General features: G+C 35.8%; 1 pseudogene; it reads left to right on the top strand.

The window, feature by feature from the left end:
- The first annotated feature begins 3,761 nt into the window (after nt 1–3,761).
- On the top strand, nt 3,762–16,068 carry LOC122294688 (annotated as a pseudogene).
- The last annotated feature ends 4,140 nt before the right edge of the window (nt 16,069–20,208 follow it).

Raw genomic sequence — 20,208 nt, forward strand, 5'->3', positions numbered from 1 at the left:
AAACCGATTTATACATCAAAATAATCGGTAGATTTGCATAAATCCATGTTAGGAACGTTTATTTAGGTTTCTATTGCATTTATTTTGGTGTAAAATCCAGGGAATCGAAGGATTCCATGGATTTCAATGGCCGAGTCGACTCGGCCTGGAATCCCGATCGACACGAATATCGTTCGAACGCTATGCGTAGCGTTCGAACGATATAACTTAACGGTCGAACGGTTTATCTGAAACCGTTCGACCGTTACAGTAAACGTTCGAACAATTTAGCTTAACGGTCGAACGGTTTGTCTTTAACCGTTCGACCGTTACAGTAAACGTTCGAACGGTAATTAATATTATATTTATATTATTAATATTGATATTGAGAAATATATTTATTGTTTATAATGTTGTTCAGAATATCAAATATTATTAAATTGCTGTTTGTTTCAAACTACTGTAAATTGTTCTTTATTGTATTTTTCTAGTTAATGTTATATATCTAGTTTGTAATTATAAATTTCAGGTTGATTATAATGTCTACTTCTAGACCGGCACGTAAGCAACGCAATCTTGGTGAGAGTAGTAGTGGTCCAGTTCGGGAGAGGACAGTTTCACTGGAGCGACCAGTGAAGATTTTTGATTTCCAGAGTCTTCTCTGGGAGGGTCATTCATTGCCCTCAATATTCAGTGATCATGGTTGGGGACCTATCTTGGATGAACGGGAGGAAGCATGGGAGCCAGTCTCCTACATTGACATTGTTGCTGAGTCCTATAGAGAACTCGGCAGTGCCAGCGCAGATGATTCTGGGGCCTACAGTATCACTGTCCGAGGAGTACCCGTTGTATTTTCACGAGATGGACTTGCTGAGCATCTCGGTATTCCTAGGCTGCCAGATGCATATCCGAATGTGGTGCCTAGAGAGACTGATCCTTCAGTTGAGGCGGAGACAGCTGAGGAGGAGGCATCAGTTTATACTGATGAGGTCGATACCCTTGCTGATCACGAGGTGAGGGATTTGGTTGTCGGTCCAGATGCTCCACCGTATGACGGGACGAAGAGCATCAAACAGGCAGATTTATCTTCTTTCTTTAAGATATTAAATTTGATAATTGCCAATAACATTGACCCTCGGCAGCACAAGACAGAAGTTGGCATTGATCGGACTAAATTTATGATACGGGTCGCTCGTGGCATTCCTATCGACTTGGTGGGGTATATATTCGATAGGATTCGATCAGAATCTCGGTACATTTCGATGGATATACTACCATTCGGAGTCCTGATCACCCGATATCTACTATGTGCTGGTGTTGTGCCAGATGTTGCTGAGCGTAAACGGGAGCCGATGGGACCGATAAACAGCACCACCCTCTCACGCAGCACGGGACACTTGAGACTGCATTTTCGTGCACATGTTCCAGAACCAGTTGATCCTCACGGAGATGCACAACCGGGAGATCATGGAGTCTCAGCTGCAGCTGCAGAGACATCTACACGGGCCGAGGCATCAGTCCACAGTGTTACTCGTGAGGAGATGGCTGACATAGTGCGTGCAGCGATCAGCGAGCAGACATCAGCAGTGATTGATGCAGTGCGTATGGAGATCCATTCTGCTGTGTCTGAGCTTCGTACAGAGTTTGCTGTCATGTCTGTGACTCAGGTCACCATCAGTACTCGACTGACACAAATAGAGGAACGTATAGCTGTAGTCGAGGAAGTGTGCAAAGACTTGGGGTCTTAATTACTTTATGATAAATTTTATTTATTTATTTCTTGTTTTTTGTATGGACAATATTTTGTGTTTTGTAAATTCAGTATTTAAGTTATATGAAATAGTATTGTTTTATATTTTCTAAACTAATTCTTAATTTAGATTATTCATATTATTTAATTAACCAATTTTTTATAATTACTAGTTAATCTAAATATAATTTGGCAAAAAACTTAAAAAATTAAAACTCTGTCACCGTTCGACCGATTAAAATAACGTTTGAACGGTGAATATGCATCATTCGAACGGTTAATATTAACCGTTCGAACGGTTTATCTATTTCCCTCCAAAATATTTTTGCCTATCGCGCCAATATTACGTTCAAACGGTAAAAATTAAACGTTCGAAGGGTTAATCATTAACGGTCGAACGGTTAACTTATTTGGGACAAAAATTTTCATCCCTAAGAATACCGTTCGAACGCGTTCGAACGGTCTGGCATAACCGTCGTCATTTTGGAACGAAATTCAAATTTCATTCCAAAATCTCACTTTTTGGGACGATTTCCATTTCGTCCCAAAGTAATTTCATCCCAAAAAATGTTTTTTGTTGTAGTGAATCTTCTTTATCAATGGAAGTACTATTTCTTATAAAAAAAAAAAAAAAAAAGGAGCTGGTATAACTATCCTTTGATTAAAAAGTCAAAGAAAATAAAAACAATGGTAAACAAAATAAAGATAATCTAATAAAATATCAAGCAAATGACGTGTCCCACCACCGAACGTAATCGCTAATATGTAAATCAAAGATTGATGGCACTAGACGCTTGCAACCACTCTGATGCTTAATAAAGAATTGTGTATAATAACTCAAGTATATGATCAGAAGTAGTCTCAGAGTTACCTATTACTCATAAATATAGGCGTAGAGAAATATTGGATCAACATCACAATTATATTACTTTCACACGATACTTAATTAGCCATGCATCTTACCCCCAAATAATAGAAGTAATCTGCTCGCCATATTAGTGTTTATCTATTCTGTTAGTTGGCAAAATACCAGGCCTTCATAAGCCTTTAGCCTCTAGATTGGGTCATGTCTATCATCATAATTTATAGTTAGGTTGGGACACCATTGGACCCTCCAATATCAAGAATTTCAAAAATAATTTTTAAAATGAGAAAAACGTGTTGACTCTGTTTTTAAATCAACTAAACATAACAAATTAACTCAAATTTGAACTAATATCCATCTTCATTAAGACTAAATAAGCCATTTTACTATTTAATTTAAAAAAAAATAGGAGAATCTGTTCGGGTTGAAAAACTCGATTTCGTTCGAACTTCACCTTATTTGCGAAAATTCAAGTCAGGAATGGTTGAACAGAAGTGTACCATTTCGGGACGAGAAGCTTCAAATTCGGGTCAGATAATGTGGACAGTCCTAAATAGAAGAGAAGCTTCAAATTCGGGTCAGATAATGAACAGTCCTAAATAATAACCCATTTTAATATCAGAGACCAAGAAAGAAAAGATGAACGTAGTAGATGCAAATTAACATAAAAATCATATTTACAATTCAAGGATATGCAAATTCCATACACTATTTTTTTTTTAAATGGATAAGTTTAAAACTCACATAAAAAATTTTATCTTTTAATTATAAAAATTTTATCTATATTTTAAAAGAGTTGTTCTACTGGTAGTGAACAATTCACCCAAAAAGTATCCCAAAGAGTCAATTTCATTTTTTTATTTTTCTTTTCTTTTTTTATGTATTTTTTCAATCATTATAAACATTTTAAAAAATTAAAAAAATACAACATTATTTAAAACAATTCTTTAATCACTAAATAAGAAAGACAAAAATTTAAAAAAAAATCGAGACACTTATTCGAAACATTCTTCGGAATAAATAATATTTCTGATATTTTAAAAAAAATATAAAATTTACACGCCCTAAAATTACAAATTTAATTTCCCTTTTATTGGCATCCGATATGTAACCGAATTCCATAAAGCCGGATCAGGGGAGGGGACATTTCTGTCACATCGCATTCTATAACATGAGAAAAAGTCGGGACTCGGGTATGCGGGGCGCTTTCATGGAGGGAAGTGGGAATAACCGTCATTAACCATCACTCCATAACAAAGATAAGGAAAATACATGAAGAGTCAAAGAGTTTGAGATCGATAACCAAATACCCAGTGAAGTCTTTCAGAGAAAAGAGAAAAAAGTGGATGTTGCTGAGATAGACTTGGGAATTTGAGAGGGAGTGCGGAGAGAAATGGAAGGTTACGGAGACGAGGGTATAAGAAAAGGGCCATGGAAGGCAGAGGAAGATGAAGTCCTGCTAAACCATGTGATAAGGTATGGTCCCAGAGATTGGAGCTCCATTCGATCCAATGGTCTGCTGCAGAGGACGGGAAAGTCATGCCGCCTTCGTTGGGTCAATAAACTCAGAATTTCCATGATGGGTTTTTCTCTAATTATACTTTTATGTATAATAATGTTTGTTATCAGATATCTTTCCATGAAAATGGTGCTGTTTGATGAAAATGTTGATCATGGGTTGTCTCTCTTCTCCAATTGTACCATGAATCTATGAAAGTACTCACTACTTTCCCACCAATGTGCTCGATGAAAACGCTGATAATGGATTTCTCTCCTCTCCAATTGTTGTAAATATTGTGTTTCATACCATACACGCATGTATGATCTATAACCAAGAAATGGGTGATCATGGGAGTTCTCTAATTCTTTTTTTTTTTTTTTTTTTCCTTCCTGGTGCGTGTCTGATCTCCTTCAGTGGCTGCAAATTTTCACTAGAGGAAGAGAGGGTGGTGATAGATTTGCAGGCTTTGCGAACCAATGGGCTAAAATTGCAACGTATCTGTATTAAAGATTGGTATGTTTATTTCCGAAGAACTTTTCATTTATGTTTTACTATATTAAGCTTTTCTATTATTAGCTTGTGTTTGAAAGTTGTATCTTTGATTTTAATAAAATTTGTAAGTCTCAATGTAAGCATATATATCAGATTAATGAAAAATAAAAGGGTAGAACAATTAGAATCAATCTTCACATCGGAGATTGAAATTTCTCTCAAAAATACTCTGTTTTTCTCTATTTTGCCTCTTTGTTTAAAACTAACAAATGGCATCAGAGCAAACCAAGTTCATCTATGGGTCGAAAATGGCTACCTTTGGAGCAACAACTTCAGTTCTTATTTTCAATGGTGAAAGCTATGATTATTGGAGCATCAAAATAAAGACCTTTTTCCTATCTCAAGATCTATGGGATGTAGTGGAAAAGGGAGTGACAGTTCCAGCTCGGATTCAACTCAATCTAAGCAAGAAACTACTAAAGATGCAAAGGCTTTGTTCATCCTACAGCAGGCTGTGTCTGAATCAATCTTTTCAAGGTTGATAAGGGCTACCACTTCAAAGGGAGCATGGGAGATTCTACAGTTAGAATTTCAAGGAAATGTCAAGGTAAAACTCATCAAACTTCAAGGCTTTAGAAGGGAGTTTGAAATTTTAAAAATGAAGGAATTTGAAGTAGTAAAAGAATATGGTTCCAGATTAATTGAATTAATTAATCAGATGCGTGCCCATGGTGAAGAGGTGACTGATCAAAGGATTGTTCAAAAAATTTTGATTAGTTTACCCGAGATGTATGATCATGTAGGGGTAGCAATAGAGGAGTCTAAAGATCTACAAACACTGTCAGTTACTGAGTTGATGGGATCACTTCAAGCTCGTGAACAAAGGCTAGCAAGAAGGGGTGATGGTTCCTTGGAGCATGCTTTCCAATCCAAGGTGAATCTGAAAAATAAGAAAACAAAATATTATAAAAAGAAGTCGCAAACGGATTACAAGAATTCTGATCAAGCTCAAAAGTAAAGTAAGATGAAAGGGAAAATGGGTGAATTTCCTCCATGATGTATCTGCAAGAAAAAAAAAATCATTTAGAAAAAAATTGCTATCATGCTGGAAAGCCACAATGTTGGAATTGTAAAAAATTTGGGCATATGGAAAAAGGTTGTAGATACAAGAACAATCACCAAGCCAACTATTCAGAAGAAAAAGAGGAGAATGAGCATTTATTTTTTGCATGTCAAGCTCTCACTCAAGAAAAGAAGATCTAGTTTATAGAGGCAGTGAATATAACACCAAAGAATTTTTGAAAAATTTTGTGAAGCTAAGGGGATTGAGCATCAATTATTAGTGGCCTATTCTCCACAACAGAATGGAGTGTCCTAGAGAAAGAATAGGACAGTCATGGAAATGGCTAGAAATATGTTTCCATGGCTAGAAATATGTTGCATGAGAAGAAACTACCCAAGAAATTTTGGGGTGAAGCAGTAAACACTACTGTATTTTTACTGAATAGATTACCAACTAAAGCTGTGGAGAAACAGACTCCTTAAGAAGCTTGGAGTGGAATAAAACCCTCTGCAAGTTTCTTAAGGGTGTTTGGGTGTATATGTTATATTCATGTTCCATCTCAGAAAAGAACCAAACTTGAAGATAAGGCTGACAGAGGTGTATTTGTGGGTTATAATTCAATTTCAAAGGGTTTTCAAATTTTTAATTTGGAAACTAGAAACCTGGTTGTGAGTAGAGATGTGAGGTTTAATGAGAATGCTTCTTGGCATTGGGAAGCTGAGAAGATTGTTCAACTAAGAGTTGAGATATCAATTCAACCATCAACTGAGATGGAAGAAGAAGAAGCTGAAGTTGAAACAAGTGATACTCAGCAAATTCATACAGAAAGTCCCATTGCTACTCAAGTATTCTCAGATGATAGTAAAGAAGAGTCAACTCCCGAATCTCCAATAAGAAGAACAAGACTTCTTAGTGAAGTATATGAGCATTGTAATTATGCTACCCTTGAATCAAATAGCTCTACAGCAGTTTCAAATGAGGAAGTTTGGCAGAAAGCTATGAGAGAAGAAATCAGGATGATAGAGAAGAATGAAACTTGGGAGTTGGTTTATTTACCAGCAAATAAAGAACTTATTGGAGTAAAATTGATTTATAAGACTAGATTAAATCCGGATGGCTCGATCTTGAAGCATAAAGCAAGGTTGGTTGTCAAAGGGTATGTGCAACATGGAATATGTTGAGGGAAAAATGAGCGTATTGGCATATTCTTGTGAAAACCTGTGTAAAATAATGTTGTAACAAGTGTTGTTGCGGAAAGGCTTGAAAATTGGTCAAAGAAGTCAACTTCGCTCGACCCTCGCTCGATGGAGCGTTCGAGCGAACTTGGGCAGATTGCACCGCTCGACCTTCGCTCGACATACAACTCGAGCGAACTCAGGCAGATTCAACCGCTCGACCCTCGCTCAACATACAGTTCGAGCGAACTCAGGCAGATTCAACCGCTCGACCCTCGCTCGACACTAAGCTCGAGCGAATCCAGGCAGAGTGAGTCGCTCGACCATCGCTCGACACTGAGCTCGAGCGAACTCAGGCAGAGTCGACCGCTCGATACTCGCTCGACAGGTCGCTCAAGCGAACTTTGGCAGATTGTTTCGCTCGACACTTCGCTCGAGCCAATGTTCCAGATCACTAGGGTTTTGAACGCCTCATTTGATGGGAACTATAAATAGAACAGGTTAACTTCTGTTCTTGGTGTGAAGAATCAGAGCAAAAACCCTAAGGGCCTCCAAGAACTTCTTAGAGCAACCTGTCCCCCATTTGGTTGATTCTTTCTTGGATAAATATTTCTCCATCACAACACATTCAAAATCAACTCTTACTTGAGTCCATTGAAGTGGACATTTTTGTTGGCTGGAAGAGTCCGGAGCTGCCGTTGATGCAGAAATCGAGAGGTTCTAGTGGGAAGCTATAGGAAGGTCGGAGTTCCGACACTACATGCGTGTAGAGATCGAGTGGGTCACTCATTGTATTGCAAGCCAAGTTTAGCTACTACAAAGGTTTTGTGAGTGTCTCTAAATTGGTTGTAACAAACTAAAGTTTCTATAGTGGATTTGAGGTGGTGTCTTACACCCGGAGTGGTTTTAGATTTTGAAGATGTTCTTCAAATGAGTTTCCACTCCGTGAACAAAATCATGTGTTGATTATTTGTGTTATTTGATTCATTTATTAACTGCTTGTTTGATTTATTTTCAAAAGACCATAAAAATTAGATTACACCTATTCACCCCCCCTCTAGGTGTAGTGTTGTGTAGAAACACTGCTTTTTCAGAATAGATTATAATGAAACTTTTGCTCCTGTTGCAAGGATGGATACCATTAGAGCCTTAGGTTTTGCTTGGTAAGTGAAATGAAAATTTTGAGTTTAAGATGAAATATTAAAATATTATATTTTAATATTATTATTATTTTGGGATTTGAAAAAGTGAAGAAAAAATTAAATGATTTATTATATTTTATATGGAAATTTGGGAAAGTTGTAATGATGAGATGAGAATTTTAAGTTTGAGATGAAAATTTTTGCTTACCAAACCGAACCTAAGTCTCACTTGCTGCTCAAAAGGGCTGGAAAATATTACAACTAGATGTAAAATTAGCATTCTTAAATGGAGTGTTGGAAGAAAAGGTTTATGTGGATCAACTCGAGGGGTTTGAAAAGGAAGAAGATAAAGTTTATAAACTGAAAAAGGCTTTGTTTGGATTAAAACAGGCACCAAGGGCCTGGTATGGGAGAATTGATCAATATTTCTCTGAGAAATTCTTCAGGAGGAGCAAAAGTGAGCCTACTTTGTATGTAAAATCTCAAAACAATAATGACTTGATTGTTGTATCTCTTTATGTGGATGATCTGATTTTTACAGGAAGTAATGTTGGAATGATTGAAAACTTTAAAAGGGATATGATAGCAACTTTTGAGATGAGTGACTTAGGAAATATGCATTATTTCCTAGGCATGGAAGTGAGTCAAGAGGCTAAAGGAATTTTCTATTCTTAGAGGAAGTATACTGAAGATCTTTTAAGAAGATTCAACATGGCAGGTTGCAAATCAGTGGCTACTCCATTAATTCCTAATGAGAAATTGAAGAAGAATGATGGTGGAAAGAAAGTGGATGCATCAATCTATAGAAGTCTTGTGGGAAGCTTGTTGTATTTGTGTAACACTAGACATGATATCTTGTATGCCACTAGTTTACTTTCAAGATTCATGCAATAGATTCATGCAATGTCCTAGCCAAATTCATCTTGGAACAGCCAAGAGAGTTTTGAGATACCTGCAGGGAACTATCAGCTTTGGTATTTGGTATAAGAAACTTCAAATACAAAGCTGATGGGATTTACAGATAGTGATTGAGCAGGTTCTTGTGATGATCTAAGAAGCACTTCAGGCTACTGTTTCAGTCTAGGATCTGCTATATTTTCTTGGAGTTCAAAAAAGTAAGACAATGTGGCACAATCAACTGCTAAAGCCGAGTATGTGGCAGCTGCAAGTTGTGCAAACCAAGCCATTTGGTTGAGAAGAATACTTGAAGATATGGGAGAGAAACAATTGGGATCTGCTAAAATTTTTTGTGACAATAAATTAGCTATAGCAATTGCCAAACATCCAATCCAGCATTGTAGAACTAAACATATTGCAATCAAATATCATTTTTTACGTGAAGTTGAATCAAATGGTGAAATTGCTTTGAAGTTTTTTAGATCTAAAGAGCAACTTGCTGATATATTTACAAAAGCACTCCCAAGAGACAAGTTTCAGTTTCTCATATCACAGCTTGGAATAACTAGAAATCACATCAATGAGGAGTGTTAAAGATCAGTTAATGTGATGCTTATTTCCTAAGAACTTTTCATTTATGTTTTACTATATTAAGCTTTTTTATTATTAGCTTGTGTTTGGAAGTTGTAACTCTGCTTTTAATGAAATTTGTGAGTCTCAATGTAAGCATATATATTAGATTAATGAGAAATGAAAGGGTAGAACAATTAGAATCAATTTTCACGTTGGAGATTGAAGTTTCTCTAAAAAGTACTCCGTTTTTTCTCTGTTTTGCCTCTTTGTTTAAAACTAACAATCTGCCAGGAAGAACCGATAATAATGTGAAGAACATTTAGAGTAGCAAGCAAAAAAGGCTAGCAAGGATTCTGCAGACTTCAGCAACAACCCCCATATCACAGAAAAACAGAAGGGAGCTTCAGTCTTGCCACGATTGTTGTTAAGGGTCTAATGGTTGTCATTAGGACTGTTCATCCGGGTTACAACTCGGGAACCCGAGCCGGGAACTGGGTCTCAAAATCCGGCCCGAGTTAATCCGGATCAGACCCGGTCCGGAACTCGGATGTACCCGGATTTTGAAATAACCGGATTCTGGGTTCCGAGTCAAACCCGGTTTTTTTTTTTTTTTAGTGTCATTGTAGCCACTCTGATTATGACTATAAATTGATCAGGTTTTGCCATTTTTACAATAATTATCAAGATACAAACTAACCATAAAAATGATGGAATGCTATAAAAATTACAAGCACCCACTTGATTAACAAACAAAATAACAAAATAAATATGGAAAAACACATCCATAATACAACTTGAAGGATATAAAAACTGGTAAGATTTCTATATTCTATTTGAACTTTCAACCATTGTCCCAAGAATCACAAGTAAAAGTCCAAGAGGAGAGCTCTGTAGTGGATTATGGCAATTTCGAGCAAGCAGCCAACTCCAAAATAATCAGACATCATCAGATGTGGGCTTGCATTTCATCACAAATCTGGTTTAAAACTATATGTTTCTCAATGCATGTGCTCCTGTTACTGAGTTGAGTAATCAGCCAACATAACAGTAAAGGTTCTTGGAATAAGTTGTCCCAAATAGCATCAAATGAATTGCATTAAATGCACAAGTCCATAGAAAAAGATTATGACGAATCAAAAGAAAAACAAGATCTTCCATTATTATCCGTTCCAATTTTGTAGGCAAACAGACTTCATGTAGTCGATGGAGACAACTTTGACAAACAAGACGGAGCTGCTAAACGATTAGAGCTACCTGAATCCAGGGAAGGAGTCGTCAAAACAGATCATACTAAAACCAATATTTGAAGCAGAGTCTAAAAAAAAGGTAAGATCGTGAAATTTGGGTGAAATAAGATTGTGCTTTTGAGAATAAGATTAATTTCTGGAGTTGTGGATAGCATCAAATGAATAGCACGTGGGAACTTGAGTTTTTTATATCAAAATAATATTTGGCCAGCAACTTGGATTGGCCAAATTTGGCTAGTGAAAATGATCAAAGTTAAAAGTATATTGTATATTTGTTAGGTCCATTACAGTGAGTTTTTATACAACCTAGTAAAACTTTGGCTAAAATATAGCTAAGTTGATTCCAGTACTGCTAGTGCTATTAGAAACAAGCTGTACTAGATACCATTTTCAGGCATATTTTGCAGGAAACGACAGTAGATACATTTATTCCAAATGACAAAAAGATACTGCTTACCACAATGATTGCACTTAGCTTTTGGGTTATTGGGGTCAAGAGGTAGCACTTTCTCAAAATGTTCCCAAACCACCGATTGGTTACTAGGTGTTTTCTTGGATTTTTTGGGTAAAGGTGGGATGGAATGGGTAGGCTGTTGTGTATATGTGGATGAAGAAGTTGGTAGATTCTCATGCTCCTCCACATCAACTGAAAGAGAAAATGAGTCATTGCCAACCCTTTGAGTTGTACCGACATTACAACTCACAAAATCTTCTTCCATCTATTATTGAGTAACAAACACAGTAGAATAAAAAATCAAACACAGCAAACAAATAACTGAACATTATATAAACAAATCTAAGGGCCAATCTGTACTGTTCTAAATTTTGTTCTTTCTTTTGTATTACTGGCTGAAACATATCCATTAAAAAACAAAAAAGAAAAAAAAGAGAGAAAAAACAAAAGAGAACAAGGTTCTGTTTAAACAATCGATTTCTGTATAATAGGTATAAATAATGCTATCTATCTACATCAACCAGTTATGATAACTAATAAGTTCAGTATACAATAGATATACCATAAAGAGCATCCATCAACCACCTCAATCTATCTACATCAACCAGTTATTGAAAATTCATTGGTAGTTAGAGGTAATATAGAAATCAATAAAAAAGATTATTTAAAAGATATAGAGAAAAATTAGATAAGTGATGCATGGTATATTGCAAAAGTTATTACGTAAAATAGAAAAAGTGGGCTTTAGTGAGGAATTATAGATAACAAGTTACACCAAAACATTGGGAGTGCTCTAAGAATGTGAACTTAGAGCAGCTTTGTCCACAAAAACAAAGCAGATGCCCCATCTTTCTCAACTACCTAGATTAGCGATGAGCTATTAGTTGCCCAACAATCCTGATGGCCGTATACTAAATCATACGGAAAACATCAGAGTTGTAATACTTTTATCCTACCCATCGAATATCAGATAAGCTCAAACCCAATCACCAACAGAATTACACTTATAGTTCTTGGCATCATTGAACTCACCTCTATTTCTAGAAAACCCAAACAGAGGACAAAAAAAAAGGCAATATATAAGAAGAAAAATCCCTTAATAAAGTAATTTATAGTTAAAATGTGGCATTCAGGGAAAAAAAATGTGGCATGCATCCATCTAAAAGAATAGTAGTTTATCTTCCAAATAACTTAAAATTCTCTGTATTGAATTCATTAGTTCCAGGTGCCAAATTCTTGTGGGATCTAAAAGTTCAGTAGATCTTTCTCTTCCTAAGAGACCCATGCATGCTTTTCTAGTTTAAGCTAAAAGAAGAGACGACTTGAATAAGTAATATATGTGTGCTCTTGATAATAACCACTGCACTCTTGATGAGTGATTTACACGAGATGAGGAAATATGTTTTATGATTGCTTCCCTTTTGTTTCAATGGCTTCTCCTTTTTTATATAAAGGAACGTTAGATATAAATTTTAAATTTTAAATAGGTAAGTCTCGCCTCCATCATTTATAAATAAAATAAAATAAAAAAAAATTCAACTAAAAAAGAATAGTTTTGTTTACACTTTTTTAAAATAGAATTTACTTTTTTACAAAAATTTAAGTGAGATTTATCTATTTAAACTTATACACATAATTTCTCTTTTATATAAAAGAGAGTTCGTGCAGCTAAGAAGCAAGCTCCACTCTTTACTTTTAGAGTAATGTCACATCATAAAATGAAAAGATGATGATGACAAAAATAATAATAAATAAAATTTTTCTTACTTTTATTACAGTTGTAGCTTGCAATCCTTTTGTTTTTAATATTTTTTAGAGGACATAGCACGAGCTCAGTCTTGAGAAAGAAGAGAAAAAATTTCATTTTTTTCATTTATTTTTTTATATTCTTAAATTTTTTTTGGTTGAATCAAATTTCCAATGTCTTTTCTTATCTTTATTGTTGACATCATTCTACTGACATTAAAGGATCCACCGCGCTGCCTACTGTCAAATAACACTCTTCCAGCTAAAATCTTTCTATCAAAATGATGGCATCACTTTCGTTTTTTTCATCAGCTTATAACAATCAGACACAAAATGAACTCCTTGTCAATTGAGGGCATGTGTATGCAGTATAAAAACGACATCAATTTGTAAAAATAATTTTACAATTTGTGCTTCCAAACAGAATGGGAATTTCGGCAATTCCCACGAGGTCCAGGGTAGGGCTGTTCATCCGGGTTCCGACCCGAAAAATCAGGTAAACCCAAACTGGAACCCGGATTTGAAATCAGGACCAAACAACAGGACCAAACATGCTAAAACAAGATTAGATTTAAAATTTGTAAGGTATAAAATTTATATTCAAATACTTTCCTTATTGATATTTGCCCATAGCTTAGTAGTTGGCATCAACATCATCATGTGTTCTGTTTTTTAGAACTCACAGAAATCTGGACTCTTTCAATACTCTTAGCTTCTTTCTTGTCTCACAATTAGTTAAAAAGCTATAATACGAAGCTGATATACCACTCTTTTATACAGTCAAATCAAGCTACTAGAGAACTTAATTGCTTGTGATTCTTAAGTGGCTGTGCATAGTGAACTAAATCTACATGATCTAGATCCCTTGATCAATGATGATATCTCATGATTTAAAATATGTCATGATTCAACTTGTAGCCAAATGACAAATATGATATCAGAAACAATGGGCAGGACAAGAAGGTTGTAGAAATATGATATCACTGGGACTTACTCCTAACCCGTTGCATCAAGTTTTAAAATGACTTCAGGCCAAACCCCTAATTTACAATGAAATCAAAATATCCGTATTGCAAGTATTGGAAATATCCATTTTTCATACCAAAAATACAAGCACCAAAGACCCTACAAAGGGCAACCCAAGAGCCTCAAGGATTTCCAATTCAAGCTTTATACTTAATATCTATGCTCAGACTTAATTAAACACGTCTCTAAGTCATGTAAAACACTATTAAAGACTAATAGAACATCAACTGAAGGTCACAAAGACAAGTTCTCTCTGTACAACCAACATTAAAATTCAAACTGACATCATGAAACAAACCGAGCTCCATATCATTCAAAACACTATTTGCATCCAACCTAAACATCATCTATCATGCTAAGAAATCAAGATTTCAGAAAACCCCTTAGAAAAACACATTTTAACTTACTCCAAATCACACTCCAAGATTTCAGAATTCAAGCAAGGTTCTGTTATCTTGCAAACCCACATTTACACTAAACATCTTATGAAAATCAACCATCATACCCACAAATGTGAAATCCCCAATCAAACTCAGCCACAAATGTGAGCAGTTTTAAATTATGGGTAAGGACCCGAGATCAAAACACATCTAAATACCCCCCATATAGACACAAAACAAACACCCAAAAGTGTCGAGCATCAAATTTACATTAAAAAAAATAAAAAACGGGACAACTCTCTACAGAATATAGTAGACAAAAATCACATTAAAAAAAATCATCCATTTATTCCATTTCGAATGCAAAAAAAAACCCAAATAAACCAGAGATTTTGAACAAAGCAAAGGTAACATAGTAGAAAAGCATTTAAGCAAGACCCAGAGAGGAGAAAAACTGACCGAACAGCACGCAAGGATGAAAATGACCGAGCAAAGTGATGAAGACAATGGCACGAGGTGAGGAAGACGACGGCACGAGGACGAAGACCAGGTATGCGGATGAAGATGACGACTAGGGTTTCGGAGAGACTGAGAAAGGGCTTTCGGCGAGATGAGTGAGAGAGAGAGAGAGAGAGAGAGAGAGAGAGAGAGAGAGAGAGAGAGAGAGTGAGTGAAGAAGAGAGAGATCACACGGGTTGGGACTTGGGAGACGGCTCCAGAGACAACGAGAGATTAGGGTTTTTTTTTTTTTTAACTTTATATACAAACCTGGTTAACCGGGTTATAATACGGAACCCGGGTTTGAAACCCGGGTTCGAACCGGGTATATACGGTTTAGTAAATGCGGTTTTCGGCCCGGGTCAAATCCGGGTTGAAAACCATAACCGGGAACCCAGTTATCCGGGTTCCGGTCCGGGCCGGATTTTGAACAGTCCTAGTTGTCATGGTTTGGATGTAAATGTACCGATCAAAAGCTATTTATTGAATTTAGATTTATGTCACGTTAGAGTGTCTATGCAAAACCATTATTGACTTGGGGTTTTTGAACTAAAATATTATTTACTGAACCATTGGAATGTTATAAATGTGCCACAAAGTACAAACCCTATATTGTGCACGTACAGTTCATTTTCAGAGACACTAGTTTATTACTCATAATATAGTGTTTTTTCGTTGAATAATTTTTGCCTATTTATAATTTATAGGCTCCAAAGTTCAGTTCCTCATCGGAAGGAGAATCATCGTCAAGGGTTCAGTCATGTTCATCATCCTGCAATATCGAGAATACCGAAATGATCAGAATGGTGGCATTACTGGATCTTGTTAGCCCCAAGTTGCATAATTTCGATACAGACCTTATTCATCATGGATTCATCATCATGAATACCGAAATGATCAGAATGGTGGCATTACCGGATCTTGTTAGCCCCAAGTTACATAATTTCGATACAGACCTTATTCATCATGGATTCTCCCCGACTGAGAATAACCCTGCATGCATAGAGTCCCAAGCCCAAATCCCTCTTTCTGAGATCCCACAACTCCAACCAGACCTCACAACATTCTTACTAGAAACCCAAGAATTCATGGATAGAATTGAGGACCCCAGCAGTATATTTGACCTGTTTGGAACGTTGGACGCTTCTGGGCTCGGAAATGGAGCTAAACTTTCCATTGGGCCTCCATTGTTTGAACCCGTTGGAAGTTTCAGGGCAGCTGCTTTGATGACTTCCCAACAGACGTGTTTGATCATATTGAGCCACCTCCAAGACCTTTAGAGCGATAATTCGTCATTGCAATTGTTGTTATTCAGTGTTGCAGGTGGCTGAAATCTGCAGTACCAGTTTATTTGGGTGGAATATAAATTATTGTAACTACTGCAATTTGTACTAAAACTCTGTAAACTATTATATATTAATAGAAATCTATCTTTTTAGTGATCTATCAGTCTATGTCCATTAATAAGCTGTCACCAAGCTTCCTCTACAAGAAACAAGAGATGTAGCATCATAGTTCTGAGGCGCCTGACATCTACAGAAGAGCGATGTAGTATCATAGCTGCAGCGCCTGACAGCTATAAACGAGCGATGTAGTATCATAGTTGCGGCGCCTGACAGCTACAGAAGAGCGATGTAATATCATATCTCTGCGGCACCTAACAACTACAGAAGACCTGTAAAAATCCTACAGATTAGAGCTTGTCTGGTCTAAAACAGATGGCCACCGTTTTTGTTGACAAAAAAAAAAAAAAAAAAAAAAAAAAAAAAAAAAAAAGGAGGTTAGCGGCTTAATTTTGATGAATTCTCTACTAACTATATTATTTACAAGAACACTTAAAGTATATCGCTTAAGTTTTTCTAAGGAAGAGTTTTGGAAGATTATTTACTTAAAATTTTAGGTTTGGAGAGTATGTCAATACAACTTGACCAACATTGTAGAAAGAATTATAATATAATTGTTTATTAAAGTAAAAGAGTTAAAGAATGACATAATCTCAAAGGTAGATATAGACGGGATAGACAACAGGTTGGTAAGCAACATCTCTTCCTTAATTGTAACAGTCAGCTAGAAATTCAATTGTGAAATTTCTATTGGTTTTAGGAATCTCATGAAAACTCCATAAGTTTTCACGAATCCATTAATCGTATAGGTTTTAATCTAACCATATAATTAGTGTTATTACTCACTATGGTATCAGAAGTGTGGAATTTCCAAATTAAGTTAGAAAAGTTTTAATTGGACACCTTAGCATTGATTTTGGCTAAGTAATTTCATCCCCCACATGCCTAATCAGATGTCGTCAAGAGGATCTAGAAATTTCTAGAAGAAAAAAAAATCAAAGAGCTACCTCACTCTTCCAAGTCTATATTCTACCATTAGAAAATATCTTGAGCTGATATTTGTGGATATTTTTGGGTAAAAATATCTTGAGCTGATTTTTGTGGATATTATTGGGTAAAAATATCTTGAGCTGATATTTGTAAATATTTTTGGGTAAAAATATCTTGAATTGATTTTCGTGAATATTATTGAGTAAAAATATCTTGAACTGATTTTTGTGGATATTATTGGATAAAAATATCTTGAACTTATTTTTGTGGATATTATTGGGTAAAAATATCTTGAGTTGATTTTGTTGGATTTTGAATAAATCCAAGATCACCAAGATCTTTTGTCAAAATTGTGAAGAAAATTAACCAAAAACATACCTCCAACTTGTGATGAGTTTTCCATGGAGATCTAAGAGTTCCTGCAAAGAAGAAAGAGAATTTTTTTTTTTTTTGTTTCTATGGAACGACTACTCTCTACCCCTTTTCTTTTTGGTTTTTCTCTCTCTATTTTTTGTGTGTTTGTCAGCCCTTACTTATTAAAGAGATGAGATGAAAGGGCCAGACAAAAGAAAAACTCTAATAGAACTCAATGGGTTAATTCTATTTAATTGGGGTGAGAGTAGGGGCTTCCATGTGTCTATAAAATAGTCCATCCCATTATGGGCTCAATGATTAAAGTATAATACTAGTCCATTATAAATAAATACAACAATCTCTCACTTGGATAGCATTATAATTAATCACAACATAAACGCAAACACTATTTCCATAAGAAGCCCAGAGGCAAATCTTAATGTCTTTAAAACAATAGGCCTTGTCTAAAAAATGCAATTGTAGTACCTAATCTAGTGACTATATCAACAGGATATATGACACCAAACTTATACTCACAACCACCTAACTCAGGCATAGACTAAATAGATTATCTCTGATAGGTAATAAGCCTTGTCCACAATGCGCGTGACTCAGACACAAGACTAATCAATATGTCTCAGTACATAAAGTATGTCCTGTATAAAATACGCGTGACTCAGGCATGAAACCAAACATAATGTCTCATTACATAAACAATCGCCTTGTCCAAAATGTGCGTGACTCAGGCATAAAATTAATCAAAATGTCTCAATACATAAAGTAAGCCCTGTCCAAAATGTGCGCGACTCAAGCATATATATTGACATGGATATATTTAAAACAGAATATGAGCATAAACTATATAAGCAAATAATCAATGATCACATAACTCCCACTAACTAATTACAATAGAAGACTCTAACAATCCCAAATGAGTCACATGCTCCTGAAACAATTTTGGAGCTAAACCTTTAGTTAATGAGTCAGCTAACATGTGTTCTATGGAAATATGCTCAACACAAATACAAGACTCTGTTATTTTCTCTCTAACAAACAAAAACTTAATATCAATATGTTTGGAACGAGAAGAACTTCTGGTGTTTCGAGAGAAAGCAACTGCTGCAAAATTGTCACAAAATATCTTCAGCGACCTCGAAATGGTGTTCATCACACCTAGCCCCAAGATAAAGTTTCGCAACCATATAGCCTAACATGTAGCCTCATAATAAGCTACGTACTCTACCTCCATTGTAGAGGAAGCTGTAAGTATCTGTTTGATACTTTTCCAAAAAACAGCTCCTCCTGCCATCATAAAAACATAACCAGAAATGGATTTCCTGTCATCTACACAACCTGCAAAATCAGCATCAGAGTATCCAACTATATCAAGAATGTTAGATCGCTGATATGTAAGCACTAGGTCTTTAGTGCCTTGCAAGTACCTAAGTACTTTCTTTGCAGCCTTCCAATAAGCCAAACCAAGATCACTCAAGTATCTTCCAAGTACACCAACAACATAAGGTATATCAAGTCGTGTACATACTTGAGCATAGATCAAATTGCCCACAACTGATGAATAGGGAATCGTTTGCATTTGAGTCCTCTCATTATCATTCTGAGGACATTGAGACTTAGAAAACTTATCACCTTTTACAATAGGTGTTTTCCCAGGAGAACAAGAATGCATATTAAACCTACTTAAAACTAGATCAATATAGGTTTTCTGAGACAATCCAAGAATGTCTTGAGTTCTCTCACAAAAAATCTGGATGCCCAAAATATAAGAGGCCTCACCAAGATCTTTCATATCAAAATGAGATGATAACATGCGTTTTGTCTCAAACATAAGCTCAATATCATTTGTGGCGAGTAATATATCATCAACATAAAGAACAAGAAAGATATACTTACTCCCACCGATCCTCAAATATATGCATTGATCAACAAGATTATCCTTGAAATCATAAGAGGTAACAATCTCGTCAAACTTCAGGTACTATTGTCTCGATGCCTGCTTAAGCCCATAAATGGACTTATTAAGCTTACATACCATGTGTTCCTTTCCTTCCACTTGAAAACCATCTGGTTGCATTATGTACACATCCTCAAATAGATTTCCATTGAGAAAAACTGTTTTGACATCTATTTGATGCAGCTCGAGATCAAACTGAGCTACTAATGCCATAATAATCCAAAAAGAATCTTTGGTAGAAACAGGTGAGAAAGTGTCTTTATAATCAATACCTTCTCTTTGGTTAAAGCCCTTAGCAATAAGCCTAACTTTATACCTTTCTATTTGACCTTCAGAATTATACTTGGTTTTAAAAACCTATTTGCAACCAATTGGCCTACAGCCACATGGTAGTTCAACTAAGTTCCATACACCGTTTCGACACATTGATGCCATCTCATCATGCATAGCATCTATCCAATATGAAGATTGAAGACTATCAATGGCCTCATTAAAAGAGGCTGGATCAAGAGACATACCAATATTAAACTCATGCTCCTGCAAATAGACAATATAATCATCAGAAAATGCTGATCTACGACTTCTCTGTGATCTCCTCAAAACAATATCATATGTTCTCATATCAACATCAACTATAGCATCAACAACCTGGTCTTGGACAATAGAATTGGTTCCCTCTATCAATGGTGGTGTAGTAATTGCTAAAGAAGTAACCTGAACAGGTATAACAACACGCTCCTCTCTAAATACAATTTCACGTG

The sequence above is a fragment of the Carya illinoinensis genome, chromosome 14 (assembly GCF_018687715.1).
Source record: "Carya illinoinensis cultivar Pawnee chromosome 14, C.illinoinensisPawnee_v1, whole genome shotgun sequence".
Taxonomy (NCBI): Eukaryota; Viridiplantae; Streptophyta; class Magnoliopsida; order Fagales; family Juglandaceae; genus Carya; species Carya illinoinensis.